Source organism: Phascolarctos cinereus, unplaced genomic scaffold, assembly GCF_003287225.1.
Source record: "Phascolarctos cinereus isolate Bilbo 61053 unplaced genomic scaffold, phaCin_HiC Scaffold_5;HRSCAF=322, whole genome shotgun sequence".
In the NCBI taxonomy this organism is placed as follows: domain Eukaryota; kingdom Metazoa; phylum Chordata; class Mammalia; order Diprotodontia; family Phascolarctidae; genus Phascolarctos; species Phascolarctos cinereus.
In genome coordinates, this window is record NW_027555958.1 from 199,298,185 (window position 1) to 199,312,751 (window position 14,567).

At 35.7% G+C, this 14,567-nt stretch overlaps 1 protein-coding gene across 1 annotated transcript in view; it reads right to left on the minus strand.

Moving 5' to 3' along the window:
• COL19A1 (collagen type XIX alpha 1 chain) overlaps window positions 1-14,567 on the minus strand; it is a 397,465-nt gene that overhangs the window by 360,345 nt on the left and 22,553 nt on the right. The window lies entirely within an intron of this gene.

Consider the following 14,567-nt stretch of genomic DNA (forward strand, 5'->3'; position numbering starts at 1 on the left):
ATAGAGAAGCACTTCATAAAAAGATGTTTTTCAACTGACTTCAATCTGCTAGCACAAACTGCCTTTTCTGTGACATTTTTTTTGACTCTTAAAGATAGAGTAGCAATATCTGTAGTATAAGACGTGGACAAAATCTTGTCCATGGCCTACCCTTTTTTTCCTATTAGTGGACTATGATTTTAGAAAGCAGGCCCAAGGTAGGTGTGGGAACACTAGCTCATATTTTCCTGTGATGTAAAAGGTCCATGAAATACCATTTTAGTTCTCTTATTTTGGCTTTTTATGTTCCACTTCACAGTTGATTGGGATTAATCTGGACCTATCCAGATTCTAGAAGCAAAGTTTCCAGAAGACCTCAGAATAAAACTTGTCTCAAGATAATCCAAATCAAGGATGTTTCCTGATCTTCCAATCCATGTGGCTCAATAGGTTTTTCTAAATGATGAGACTAAATCTTCTAAATCTCACTTTTCCCTCCTATAAATAATTCTAATTTTAAAAAATTATTATCCTTCCTGCCTTCTTTTATTTCCCCTGGGATCAGCCCAAAAATAAATGCATTTGGAGCACAGTGACTTCTCCAATGTATAATTCATATGAAAGGAAGAATATTTTTGAATTCTTAGGTTTTCTAAATCCATTGGCTCACAAATTGTATCCACATAACACCAAAATATATAATAAATTTAGTCAAAATCTCAGGCATCTATTGAGATGTTCATTCTATACAATCCCATATACCTGGAGTATTTGGCTATCTCACTAAACTAATGGTCATACCCAGAGGAATTGGTGAAACCAATTACATATATGTTTAAACATGAACATACAAATATATACGTATGTATATATAAAAACATACTCATACATAAATTAGTAAGCCTAAAAATTCTACCAAAATCTACTAAAATATTTTTGGTATTTTTAAAAGCTTGTCAAAATAACAAGTAGAAAGTTTAACGGTTTCATAGACATAACTAATGAAGAGGAGCTCAACAATTTGAGTGGGGAATGATGCTGGCAATCCTTTTGCTACCTCGATCATTTTTAACTTGTACAGTTTATCTTAAGTATTTCAGATATTTATCAGTTGACACACAACAATATCCTTTTTTCTAGGGTATCACTAGCTTCAATAGCTTTTCCCACAGAATCTATAGTGGGTATGCTTGCTATATTTTTAAGAAGCAATGGAACCTTTGAAAATGATGAACTATCAATCCCCTCACAGATTCCTCATAGAATTATAGTTAAGGCATTATAATAAAACTTAAAATATATTGTGGATTAAATACTTCTACAATAGTTGTCATTTTTATATAAGAATATAAATTTCTCTTTCCAAAAGATACACTTGTTACATGGAGCCCATCAATCTAAAAGAATCTATATGAATTCTTGTAATAGTTTGAAATCCTCTCATTTAGGGGGAACTTTTGGTCAGAGGTCATTTTTGTTCTGGATGCAACTTCTCCTCCTCCTTGGTTCCCACTACCTAGCCCCTTCTATTAATACCTGCCCCAGCACATCCCATATTTGGAATCTTCCTTGCTAGAAACTTTCAGCTTCCTAGCTGATTAGCAATTCCCAGTGTGTGACATATGAGGTAATCAATCAAATGCACCTGCTAAAGACACTTCCACTCCCTATAAAACATCTGGACCTCTTCTGCATCCCTCTTGACCCTGCCATGTGGAATAGAACCCACAAATGCCCACAACAAAGTAGAAGGAGTGGCGAGAACCTAGCAAATGCTGAGTGCTTGGTCAGAAGGTAAGGAGTGACCTCACTAAGGAATGATCTCAATATATCCCAGTCCCTCTCTCCCTTTCTCATCCCATTCCTTATAGATATTTTAAGTTAGCAAATTTCCCTTATGTAAATTCAAATGGAACAAATAAAAACCTATTGCTTTCAACATCATTTTGGCTAGCTTCTCCTGTGGAGGTCTCTAAGTCCCTCCCACCCCCAAACGAGCTACAATGCCCTGGCACATTTCTCTGTGATTTTTAAAAATTTTTTGCTCAGGCACAACATAAAATATTTCCTTGAATAACAGTAACCAATTAAGATTATTTCAGGAATGTATAGTCAAAATTCATGTGTTTTATTGAAAGTCCCTAGTCATTTTGGAGACACCCAAAAATCAATACACACACACCAAAAACAAACAAATAAACAAACAAAAAACCAACCCCCCCACACACACAGAGACAGAGAGAGAAACAGAGAGAGAGAGAGAGAGAGAGAGAGAGAGAGAGAGAGAGACCTTCCTGCTAAGCTATATTACCTGAAACTACTGTCCCATCACTTTTGTTTTGTTTTGTTTTTGACCAGAAAAAGTCTCAGAAGTAATCTTTATTTACTGCCTCTACTTAATCATATTGCTTACTCATTCCCCAAGCCTTTACCATCTGGTTTCTACTACCACCATTCTACTGTAAGTGGTTATCAATGACATGACATAAAATGAGTTGTTTCAAAAGTTTGTAAGTTTCTCCATTACTGAAGATCCTTAAACAAAGATAGAATGACCATTGGAGGGGGGAGAGGAGGGGACAATGTTGCATAGGGAGTTTGCATTTCTTCCCCACCTGTTCTTCCCCACATTCCTTACTCCAGTTACTAACTTCCCTATTTCTGTCAAGAACATTGTCATCCTTCTAATCTCACAGTTGTATAATCTTCAAGTCATCCTTGACTCTTCACTCTTCCTTACCCTTCTACATTTACATCTCTCTCATTGTGCCCTTCTCTATCTTCACATGGCTAGTTCAGCCCCTCAACAGCCTACTATCTATACTGTTGCAATAGGCTCTCAATTGGTCTCTCTCCTCTTCCCTCTCCCAACCATCATCCACAAAGCTGCCAAAATGACATTAAAGCACAGGCCTGACCATATTACTTCCCTGCTCAGGAAGCTTTAGTTGTGCCCTTTTACTTACCGGATCAAATAAAAACTCCTCTATTTGGCATTTAAAGACCTTCACAACCCAGCCTTTTTACCCCAGACATTTATTATATTACTTCTAATTCCTCCTGTCTAAAAATATCTCTGAAAATGAGCTATATGCACATCAATTCAACCAAATAAGGGTCTATTCCACAAGGCACTGTGAAGGGTAATGGTGATATAAATACAAGGAAAAAAACAGTCCCCACCCTCTAGGAGCCTTTTAATTAATAATTAATTTAATTGATAATTTTATAATTATAATAATGATGTAATTAAAAATTAATAATAATATTTCTAATATTTGTTTTTAAAATGTGAGAAAGGAACAAATAGGCTTTCAAAGATAATTGTCTAAAACAGATCACATCTTCAGTCACACAACTTATTGAGAAATGTAGAGAATATAAAACCTCACTGTATTGTCTATTGATTTTAAAAAGCATTTGACTCAATAGGTTAAAGCGAAACCTTAAACAAGGTATTTCCTCTGCACATGCATCCTCAAACAAGGTATCTCCATAAATATATTTGAATTAAATGAGTTTTTTGGGACAACTATTACCCAGAGATGGTTGAATTCAATAATACATTTAATATTAACATCTAATAAGGCATAAAAAGAACCACTTATGTGGTTCCAGTATCATAGAGGATTTCAAATAGAAGATCAAATAAAAGAATTCTCCTTCAATGGTGAGACAGATGATAAAATGCTCATATTACCAATGTCATTTTACTAATCGAACTAAGCTCAGAACACAAAGCCTCAGGGAAATCTACAGTAGTACAAAAGCTTCAATTAACCATCCACACTGGTAGAACAAAGTGGATAAAAAACATCTATTACCAAGCTGTACTACAGATAAATATGCATGTGTGTATTTGTACATATACTTGTGTACATGTGTACAGAGATCCAGAGAATCTCAAGATATGAGGTAACATATAAAGCATTTTGCTAACTTTAAAGAACCATATAAATGCTAGCTATTATTATGGAATGGCACATATAATGATAAGTATGTGTGTGTGTGTGTATGTGTGTGTGTGTGTGTGTATATTATGTATGTATGTATGTATGTATGTATGTACATACTCATTTCTCACATGGTTACACACTTTGGGAGTTTTCTATCTTTCCCACCATGCCCCACAAAACTCATTATTGAGATTATCTCATCATCCCACAAGATCTCATCAGCCTTGCCTCTCTGATTGGAGATTAGAGCCATGAATTCCAAAACCTTCATTTAAGGAAAGAGCTCAGTTTAGAACATCTCATTTATCACAGGGCTTCACTACTCTGGGACTTCTCTGACTTGTCCACCATTCCCTCTTCTCAGAGCCTTTTTTACCTCCTTCATGAAGAATCTCTTGATCCTATCAGTCACAATTTTCCCTCCTCTGAACTGATATAGCATATACTGCCATACCAGCCATATGACACATATATCTCATGCCATTATCTATCTGTGTTCATATCATCTCCCCTACTAGATTGCAGGCTTCTGTAAGAAATTTCTTATTCTACTTTGCATCCTCCCCATCCTTAAAATGCCTAGCACAGGGCTTCATCCCCACTTGATGTTAAATTAAATAGTTGCTGATTGACTGATAAACTAACTGACTGACTGATTGATCTATGGGAACAACATCTCTGAAGAGTTAGCACTGCTTTTTTCTGGTGTGAACATCAACTGGGGACTCAAGAAATGAGATTTAACCAATGAGATTACAATATCTGACTTTATAGCACATAAATTGTTCCTACTTGTTCATCCTTGATTCTGGGTACATTATCAGAAATGTGGAATGTTTTACATTTCCACACAAAGGGAAGACTAATTGTTAACAAAAACAAAAATAAGAAAAGTAAGCTGGATTTTACCCTTCATCTAATATGTTTTTGCCTATTTAGTATCCCTTTAATATCTTAAATGAGATTCAATAACTTGTTCTATTTCCCTGCTTCTTTATCTTTGTTTAGTGGTTCAAAAGAATAAATAAGAAACTATATCAAGAGGATAAAGTTAAAAGAGATGGAGGGACAGTGTCAAAGAAGAAGCATGTCATTAGTTAGCCCAATGCACCTTTTTTTCTTAGCTTCTAAAGCATTTGAGGGAGGAAAAATGTTGGTTGTTCACAGTTTTTGCCTTAGCAATAATTCAAACCACTCATGTTCTCTTTACCTTTTTTGAACAACATTCTGGTAATTTTACTTACAGAGTGTGAATTTTGTGATAGTATGAAGAGAAGGTGGGATTCTTTCCTCTTCTAAATTCTCTAGATTCTTATATAAATTAATCAGTTTATAACTATTCCACATATATGTGTATGTATAGAAAGAAAAAAATTTTGAAGTTCATGTTGGCAGCACCAAGCCTTTCTAAGAAAAGTATTTTAAGACCTTCAGTTGATGCTGTTTCATTTTATACCCCTTTCCCAGGGCATAATTGCCCTTGGATAATTTGTTGTTCATAAATTAAGTTCCCTTGACATTTTCAGGGAGATATGTTACGTTAGATTATTATTTATTTACTGTGGTAGCTGAGATTTCATAGGAGAAATTAAATATTCTGTATATAATGCCATCCTAAATAGCATATATGTGCTGTGTACTGATAATTTTACAAATGTATTTCAAACTGACATATGCAGTTTTTTTAAAATAAATATCACTATTTAACAAAAATCTAATTATTCTGAATTTTAAATTTTACTTTTTATAAAGCAGAATAAGACTTTAAAGTACCCAAGATTTCGCTGACTCTCCTTGCCAAACTAATAATTACAAACAGTAATGTGATGACAGTAAGATTTATGTGCAACAGTCAGTGCTTCATGAAAACAGCTGGAGAGCTTACTAACTAAGTCACATGGCCTTATATGGGGAACTTCCTTTCTACAAAATGACAACATACCTAAAATGATAAAAAAAAAAAAGGACGTATAAATAGTTATAGAGCACAGCATATAAGCAATGAGCAGCCCCCTAACTTAAGTATTGTACATACTTGTGTTTTAGGATTAAAGTCAGATTTTTGAGTATTTGGAGAGGCTCTAAGGAAAAGCAATAAAAATGAAAAGTGAATTAAGAAAATAAGCCTTATGAGGAAAGATATGTGAATTCTAGACTTGAATTGTATGTGTGAAGGAAGGAAATGTAGCTTTTATAAGAGAAGGGCGAGGGCTTCTCTACTCAAATATACAAATCAATGATCATACCGGATTTAGAATCAGAGAACCCAGGTTTGAATATCCACACGTCTTTTATATTACCTATAATTATTGTAGGCAATGTAGGCAAGTCATTCTAGGGCTCAGTTAACCCATAAGTAAAATGAAAGGGTTGGATTTGATGACCTCCAATATCCTTTTCAAACCTAAATCACACAAGATCTTAAAATTAGAAGGGCTGTCAGTGGCCATCTAGTTTAATCTGTGCTTGATTGATAAATCTTACTTGGTATTTCCTTGAATACCTCTAATGAAAAAGACACTATACCACTCCAAGTAGTCCAGAAGAGCTCTCTTTGGTAGGAAGATTTTCCATACATCAAGTCCAAATCTGCTTTTCTGTGACTTCCACTCACTGCTCCTGGTTTTGCCTTCTGGAGCCAAGACAAACAAATCAAACTCTTCTTCCAGAGAACAGCCATTCAAATACTTTAAGATAGCTACTATGTGCTCCCTAAGTCTTCACTTCTTGAGGCTAGCATTCCCAGTTCATTCAGCTACTCCTCATATGGCATAATATAGAAATTCTTGACCACCCTGGTCACCTTGCTATAGACACTCTCCAGCTTATCAACGTCCCTTCTAAAGTGTACTACTGCCCATTGTTAAACACAATACTCCAGAGGCAGTTTGACCAGGGCAAGAGTACAGAGGTACTATCACCTCACTGCGCCTCTCTTAGTATAGTCTAAAATCCTCCATAGCTGTTCTCCATTTCAAACAATGAAACAAACAATCAACAGGAATAAGGTTCAATGTCAAGGAAGAGTTCCTAACACTGAACCATCTAATAAAGTCAATCTCTTCTGTAGTAGTCTTCTGGAAGTGCTAGAGGCTTTAAAGAACAAGATAGACAATGATCTTTTACTGGGATTTAAGTGCTTTAAGGCTATTAATGCACAAGTTAATCTCCAAATTAAATTTATTGACTAATAACCACAATTCATAGGTGTATTGGAAAGAGAAATAAACAAAGAATCAAGATGCCTGGCTCCTAGTCCTTACTCTACCACTAACTAGTTGGGTGACCTTGGGCAAATCAGATAAGATTCCCATACCTGAATTACCTGTTCTAAAAAAGAAGGTGATTGGACAAAATAATTTGTGGATATTTTTTTCCAGCTCTAATGTTCTGTGATTCTAGTATAATATGTTATATATCTTATCATGGAACTGTACAAACATCTGTTTACTCAGGCTCATAACTCCATTTTTTGATAGCTATTACATTTCTGAGACATGTATTTCTTTTCTCTCACTTGTCAATGATCATATTAGTTCAGTTTCTTAACCTGGTGTCTCTGAACTTGGTTTTTGTTAATATTTCAATATAATTAGTTTCCTTTGCAATCTGAAGTATTTTATTTTATGCATTTCAATACTTTATTCTGAGCATGGATCCACAGGCTTCATCATGCTGGCAAGGGGATCCATGACATAAAACAAGGATAAGGACCTCCGAATCAGTGGCTGGTACACATAATGACCTTTAGACTTCCAAGCTGGCCATTTAATCCATTGCAATCATTCTCATGAAAAAACCACCAATTAACATATGTTCTTTTGAAATTCCTTCCTTAGATAGTAAAATGAGCACTACTTTTAAAACATGCAAAAGTTTATTTGTATAAATTACAATAGTGATATCTGTTTCTGTTACAAAAATCACAGAATTCTAAAACTGAAAAGGGCCATAGAGAGCATCTAGACCAATACTCATTTAAAATTTAAAGTCTAGAATACTCATGTTTATTGCCACAAAACACATAGCTAATTAATTATAAATCTAGTCTCCCAGGCCCAATCCAGGGTTTTCCCATTAAATTCTATTGTCTCTATCTTACTGACTAGAGAATTTCCTGTACTAGACTATCGTTTGTATTCAAAAGCCGTAAGTTCTTTGGTTTAAAAATCAATTGCTAGAAAATAGTTCCTAAGCCACAAACAAGTAAGTGCCTAGAATAGACATACACTCTTCTTTATATCTTAATACAGACAATTCTACTATCCTGCCAGCCCCTGTTGGGCTTAGCATTGAAGAGGACCCAAGAGCTCAATTCAATAAGAAATATATTCAGTATATTAATGGGGTCCTCTAGGGTTCTTTAAAAATACTGTACTTAAGCACAACACTGCTTTATGAATTAACCATTTGCTTAGGGTCTATTATTTTGCTTGTTGAGAGTTAATTGCTCATGTAAAATGTGTGAAGATGGCATTGTAGACTAGAAAGAATACTGAATTTTGAGTCAAGAGACCTAGGTTGCACTCTTAGTTCTGCCCCTACCTAGCTGTGGGAGCCTAGACTTCTATGAAATATGAGGATTGGACCAAAAGATCTCTAAGGTTCCTTCTAGCTTTGAAATTCTATTTTTATAACTTTATTCTAATAGTAAAAATATTAACAACAATGGAAATTAGGAGATGGGGAAAATGAGAGATAGCATGACAATAGATAGAGTACTGGACTTTTCTAGGACTGCAGTCAGGAAAACCTGGGTTTCAATACCATTTCTGTTACCAGCTATGTCACCATATGCAAGTCACCTAACATCTCTGAGCCCCTTCCTCATCTATAACACAAGGATAATGAGCCTATAGTACTTGACTCAAAGGCTTAGAGTATGGCTCAACCCAAGCAGTGCTCTGAAGCACTTTAGCTCTGTATCAAGGTAACTAGGTAGTACAGTGGATAGAGCACTGGCCCTGGAGTCAGAAGGACCTGAGTTCAAATCTGGCTCTAGCCACATGACACTTTTCTACCCTTGGCAAATCATTTAACCTCAATTGCCTTGCCCCCAAAAAGAAATTTTATATCTATGTCTATTATTACTATGTAGACAGAGGCAGGAGAAGAGAGAAAGCTCCAAACAATACTTTCCTATTTCAGTCTCTTAGATGTAAGATCATATGAGTGGCCCCTGTTCCAGGCAAAACCCACAGAAAGAAGGATTCCTTTTTTGGAGAGCCACTTATTTTGTAATTTTTTAAAGGGAAGAAGGTCCTTTATAAAAATATTTTGCTGAACAGAACCCCAAATTTTTAGCTGCATTTATGTGACTAGAACCATCTGAAAATCTAATTTTATCAACAAAAAATTTCATCTTTTGTTGTTAAACTCATGTAACCCCATATCTTTAGAAAATGCTTCACTTTCTAAAGCCATCAACTCATCATAGAAATCACTTTGAATGATGGAGTTTATTTCCCTTTTAAAGCTGGGATTGGCTTACTAATCACCCTTGGCATGTGTGTTGTACCATTAGAATTACAGACTTGATTTATGTATAAAATGTGTATATAAACTACTTATCATAAGTGCTTTACCCTTTCTAAAATACATAATTACCAACAGATTTTTACTTGTAACAAGTTTCATTAAATGCAACAATTGAAACATTGGTAAATACCATGTTTACCAAATAAGCCAGGATAACGATGTGATTATCCCCCACTGGTGGAAACTTTAATGAGTATTTTCATTTGAAACTTCACCAATTTGCCCAGATAATCACCAAGAAAAAACTTGTATAGACATAATTAAGGTATGATCCCTGCCTCCATCCATAATCAAGGCTATTTGCAAAAGAAACAAGCTAGGATTTTCTCTTTCAAACAAGAACTTTATAAACTGGGTAACATGGCATCTGGGCCCATTGTTTTTTATTTGGGGGAATGCTTAGATAATAGCATTAAGTATTCCCATGAATAGTCACCCAGCTGGGTCCAGCTTATAATCCTAGGGTGTGAGTTACTTCTAGGGGTCTTTCATTTCTCTGACTATTGGTATCTTGAGGGCTTTTGGGAGTCTAGATACATTCTGGATCCCCAAACCCACTTTCCCAATCCATCCTACACTTAGATCATGGGATAATAATTTGTGAACTGGAAAGGGTCATAGAGAGGCCCATTGAGTCCAATCCCTTTAGTTTATGAATGAGAAAACTGATGACCAGAGAGGTAGTCATTTGCATGGTTACACAGATGCACGGTTACACAACTAGTGGGTGGCAGAGCTGTGATTTAAACCTGAGGTTATCTGACTAAATCTGGCCTGATTGACACTACACTAGGATTTCTTTTCCCTCTTTACATTTACCGCCTCATGTATAAATGACCTTTGAGTTCCCTTTATCAGTGACAGGTTCTAGACACTAGAGCCACAATGACCAGCAAGCTCACTACCTTACAGTATGTAAGTATATATTAGTCATACTGTATCTATCTGGCCCCAGATCTACAACTATGTTTCCTTCGGGTTATCTTCTCACCACACTGCATAGACTACTCCCTGCCTTCCACATGGTGCTCTAGGAGCAATAATCAAATCAACACCAGCATTGCATCTGCTGCCCTATGACTTTGTTTGCCATTCCTGTAATTTCCCAAACCAAAACACTCCTTTCTAGCCACTACTTCCCTATTTGTGTTGCCTTTCCATTAGAATTATAAGTTCTTTTGTATTCATGCTTCCAGCACTTAGCACATGGCCTGGCACATAGTAAGTGCTTAATAAATGCTTTTTCATTCATTCATCTGGTACAGTCACAGGATATATTTCCATTTCAATATAAATTAGCACCCACATTTTCCCATGCTGACTCTGCATGGTAGCTTATTTACAAACATATAAATAGCTGTAACTTTACCCTGGGCTCATTGAAAAATCAAAATGGCATCATGCAAGAGAAGTACCCTAGCAGCACAGTTTACTATTACCTACACTTTGGCTGAATGAGTGAAATGTAAGTGGAGAGGCGCCAAGGTACTTGACACTAGCTAGTCAGCTTAATCAGACACCCTCCAGTTTCCTGTAGTAGAGGTACCAGAGTTCTGCTACTCACAGCCAAAAAGGTTATTTACATATGTCAATGGATCAAGTAGAGATTTAAAGTGAAAGGCTTTTAAAATAAATATAAAATTGTGCCACATAGTTGTGTTTATAAAGATTCAAGGGCAAACAGTCATTGGGCCTGAATAAAGACATATTCTCTCTCCAGTGACTAAACCGTATGAAATGTTTCCACAAAAATAATGATTCAAAAAAAATGTTTTTAAGTTTTCCACTTTAATCCTTTCTCCACTCAATTACATTGATGGGATTTAAATCAGCAACATTTTATGGGGATAAGAAGATGAAGAGGTTGAGGTAACAGCTTCAGTTTTGGCGTGGAACTGGAGTTTTGGAGTAGAACTGGCTACCTTTCTTTAAATTATTAATAATATGTTATTATTATTAATAATGTATTAATGACAATTAAAATTAATGAATTGTTATGTTGATAATATAAACTATAACAATAAACTACTAATAAAAACTTTATAATAAAAATAAATGGTTTGATAATGAGAGATTGCTAAAGAGGCTGTTCTAACTGTAGATTTTCTATGACCTCTGACAGACTCTCTAGTCATGAACTGACGCAATTTAAGTGTGTGAGGTTGTGCGCCTGATGTCACCAGAACTCAATACTGCTAAGACACAAATTTGGGTGAAGCTGCACCTGCCTCAGCTGACCCTGTCTGGCCATGATTTGTGATAATCCCTTATATCCAATGACTCTCTTTTCACCTACATTTGTTTCTTAACATTTAATGAAGATTTTATTTTTTGAAGTCTAATCTCATTAGAAAATAAATTCACTTAAAATGTTCTTAAATGGGTCATTTGAAAAGCAATGTTGGGAAGGGTGTATCTTACAAGAAAAAAATGTCGGTGAAGAAGAGTGGAGGAAGGACACATTTCTACATGAATTGTTGCCTACTTTCCTATGCTGCTTATCTGGAGCATTTAAGAGTAGGAGAGTCCAGTGATTATTCACACTGAGAAATCCCAATGTTGAGATTCTCAGCAGACTTGTCAGCTAACTTGGCTAACTCACATATTAAATTACCCAACATGACAATGAAATAACACACATAACTAGAGACACTCCTCATTGTTTCATATGAGATCAAAGAGAGCTTCAATTCTATTTTTACTCTGTCTGCTTTACTCTTATGTTGTGATTGCAATGTCAACTAGTAGTATTTTGTGTTTACATGCCACCTGCCAAGAGCCAAACTCTTAGTTCTAAAAGCTGTAAAACACTATATCAACCATTCACTCTTGTGCAACTGATTATTAAAGTGCTTTTCAAACCTTAAGATATTGCATAAATGTCAGCTATTATTATTGTTAATATCCTTATTAGGGATAGGGACTAGACCTGTGATTTCACCGGGCATAGGTAACTTCCAGATGAGGAAACTCCCTCTACCAAAGTAGGTGAGCGCCTTCTGGGCAACTTAGGAGAGTTGCTTAGAGCACTGAGAAGTCAATTGATTTGCCCAGAGTCACACAACCAGTTTGTGTCAAAGATAGGATTTGCAGCTAGGACTTCTTGCTCTAAGGCTGGCTCACTATCCACCACACCATAGCTGTCTCAAAATATTGAATGTCAACTATTATTAACTAGTAGAGTAAATTATCTTTTTGTCAATATTTCAAGGGTTAAATCTTTTGGTGGAGGGGGAACTGGGAAAAGAAGCATTAGGAAATTATTACGATATACAAAACCAAAAATTATCAATAAACCATTTTAAAAATCAAAGATATTGCTGCAAAAAAAATCTTTTTTTGAAGGGAACAGAACAAATCAGTCACAAAACAAACTTACAATAAAAAAAAATACTGAAGCATTCAATTCTTAGGCTCCTATGTGGTCATTAGACAACACAAATTCCCAAAGAAAACTATGGAAAACGTATCTTTAAATTAAAAGAGGGGAAATATCAATAATGAAGGGGGTGGGGACTGCATGCAATCAGGAGAGCTTTTGTTTTCTTATTTATCTTTTTCAGTATATACCATGAACACTAAGAATATGAGCTCTTGTTGTATAATAATTTCTCTTCTTTATGATTCAAAGCAGTAGAGGAATAAAGACTGACCTCTTTTATAAACTATGGTCAAAGAGAAAGGATGTAAATGAAGTTGCTCCAACACATAAAAGCAAAGTCATTTGCCCTTGTACACACCATGGCTCCATGGGAAGAGGCAACTTGCTGGTTTAAAAAAAAAAGATGCAAATATAGCAAACATATGCAAATATAGCATACATTAACTTTGGACTCTGAATGCAGTTGCTTTAGCTATCAAATAGCATTTTTTCTAGAGATTTAGAATCTCACATTTTAAAAATCTCCATGGTAAAAGTAAAATATTACAGTCTCATAGAAATTTAAAAATTGGCACTTTCAAATAACTGAAATATCTCTTCAAAACTGATTTTCATTTCCTTTCTCATAATTCCTCTCATATGAAAGGTAATGTGGCATAATACATAGAAAATCTAGGTTCACGTCTTGACTCTGATATGTACTACCTGAGTGACCCTAGGCAAGTCACTTAAATCTCTCAGGTCTCTGCAAGTCTCTAAAACTCCCTAAAGCTGTAGAGAAGGTGCATTCCCTACCTCCTATGCTTTCACATGATGGTAGTGTCTCTGTAGTTACTATATAGATAGCACAAGTTTCTAGAGTTCCTAAAATGAAGATCCATTTAATCAATCAGCATATTTTGTGCCAGGCCCTATCAGAGAGAGAGAGAGAGAGAGAGAGAGAGAGAGAGAGAGAGAGAGAGAGAGAGAGAGAGAGAGAGAGGTACATACACATACGTATATAAATATATATGTGTGTGTGTGTGTCTATGTATTTGCAATTCTAATGGAAAACTTATTACAAATAAAAACATACAGTAGGCTAATTTCCCCGAAGCATTTCAATATAGAGCACAAAATCTCTTACTTCAGAACCCCAGAAAGAACTATGATTTCATTGTGTTGTTCCTTTTGTTGTTGTTGTTCAGATGTTTTTCAATCATGCCTGACTCTTTGTGACCCCTTTGGGGTTTTCTTGGCAAAGATACTGGGGTGGTTTGCCATTTCCTTCTCAGCTCATTTTACAGATGAGGAAACTGAGGCAAATAGGGTTAGGTAACTTGCCCAGAGACAAACAGCTAGTGTCTGAGGCCAAATTTGAACTCAGGAAAATGAGTCTTCCTGATTCCAGGTCTGGCACTCTATCTACCACACCACCTAGCTGCCCCTAGCCTCCTACCTGCTCCTGCCTGGAGTAGGACCTTCTGAAGGTAAGTTTCAACTTTACTAGGTTGTGACTCAGACAGCGGACATAAAGCCCATATTTTGGGCCTGTACTCAGAACCTTTCCACCTTCATAGAATCTGTGAGATATTGTGCTCTGCCACTGAATCTTTTAAGGCATCATAATGGGATATTGATTAAGGACTTTAAAGAGACATACAATATCAGGACCCATTTTCTGAGTTAATAGTAGGTTTAATCATTCAGGAAAGAAGCTTATGTGGAACTAT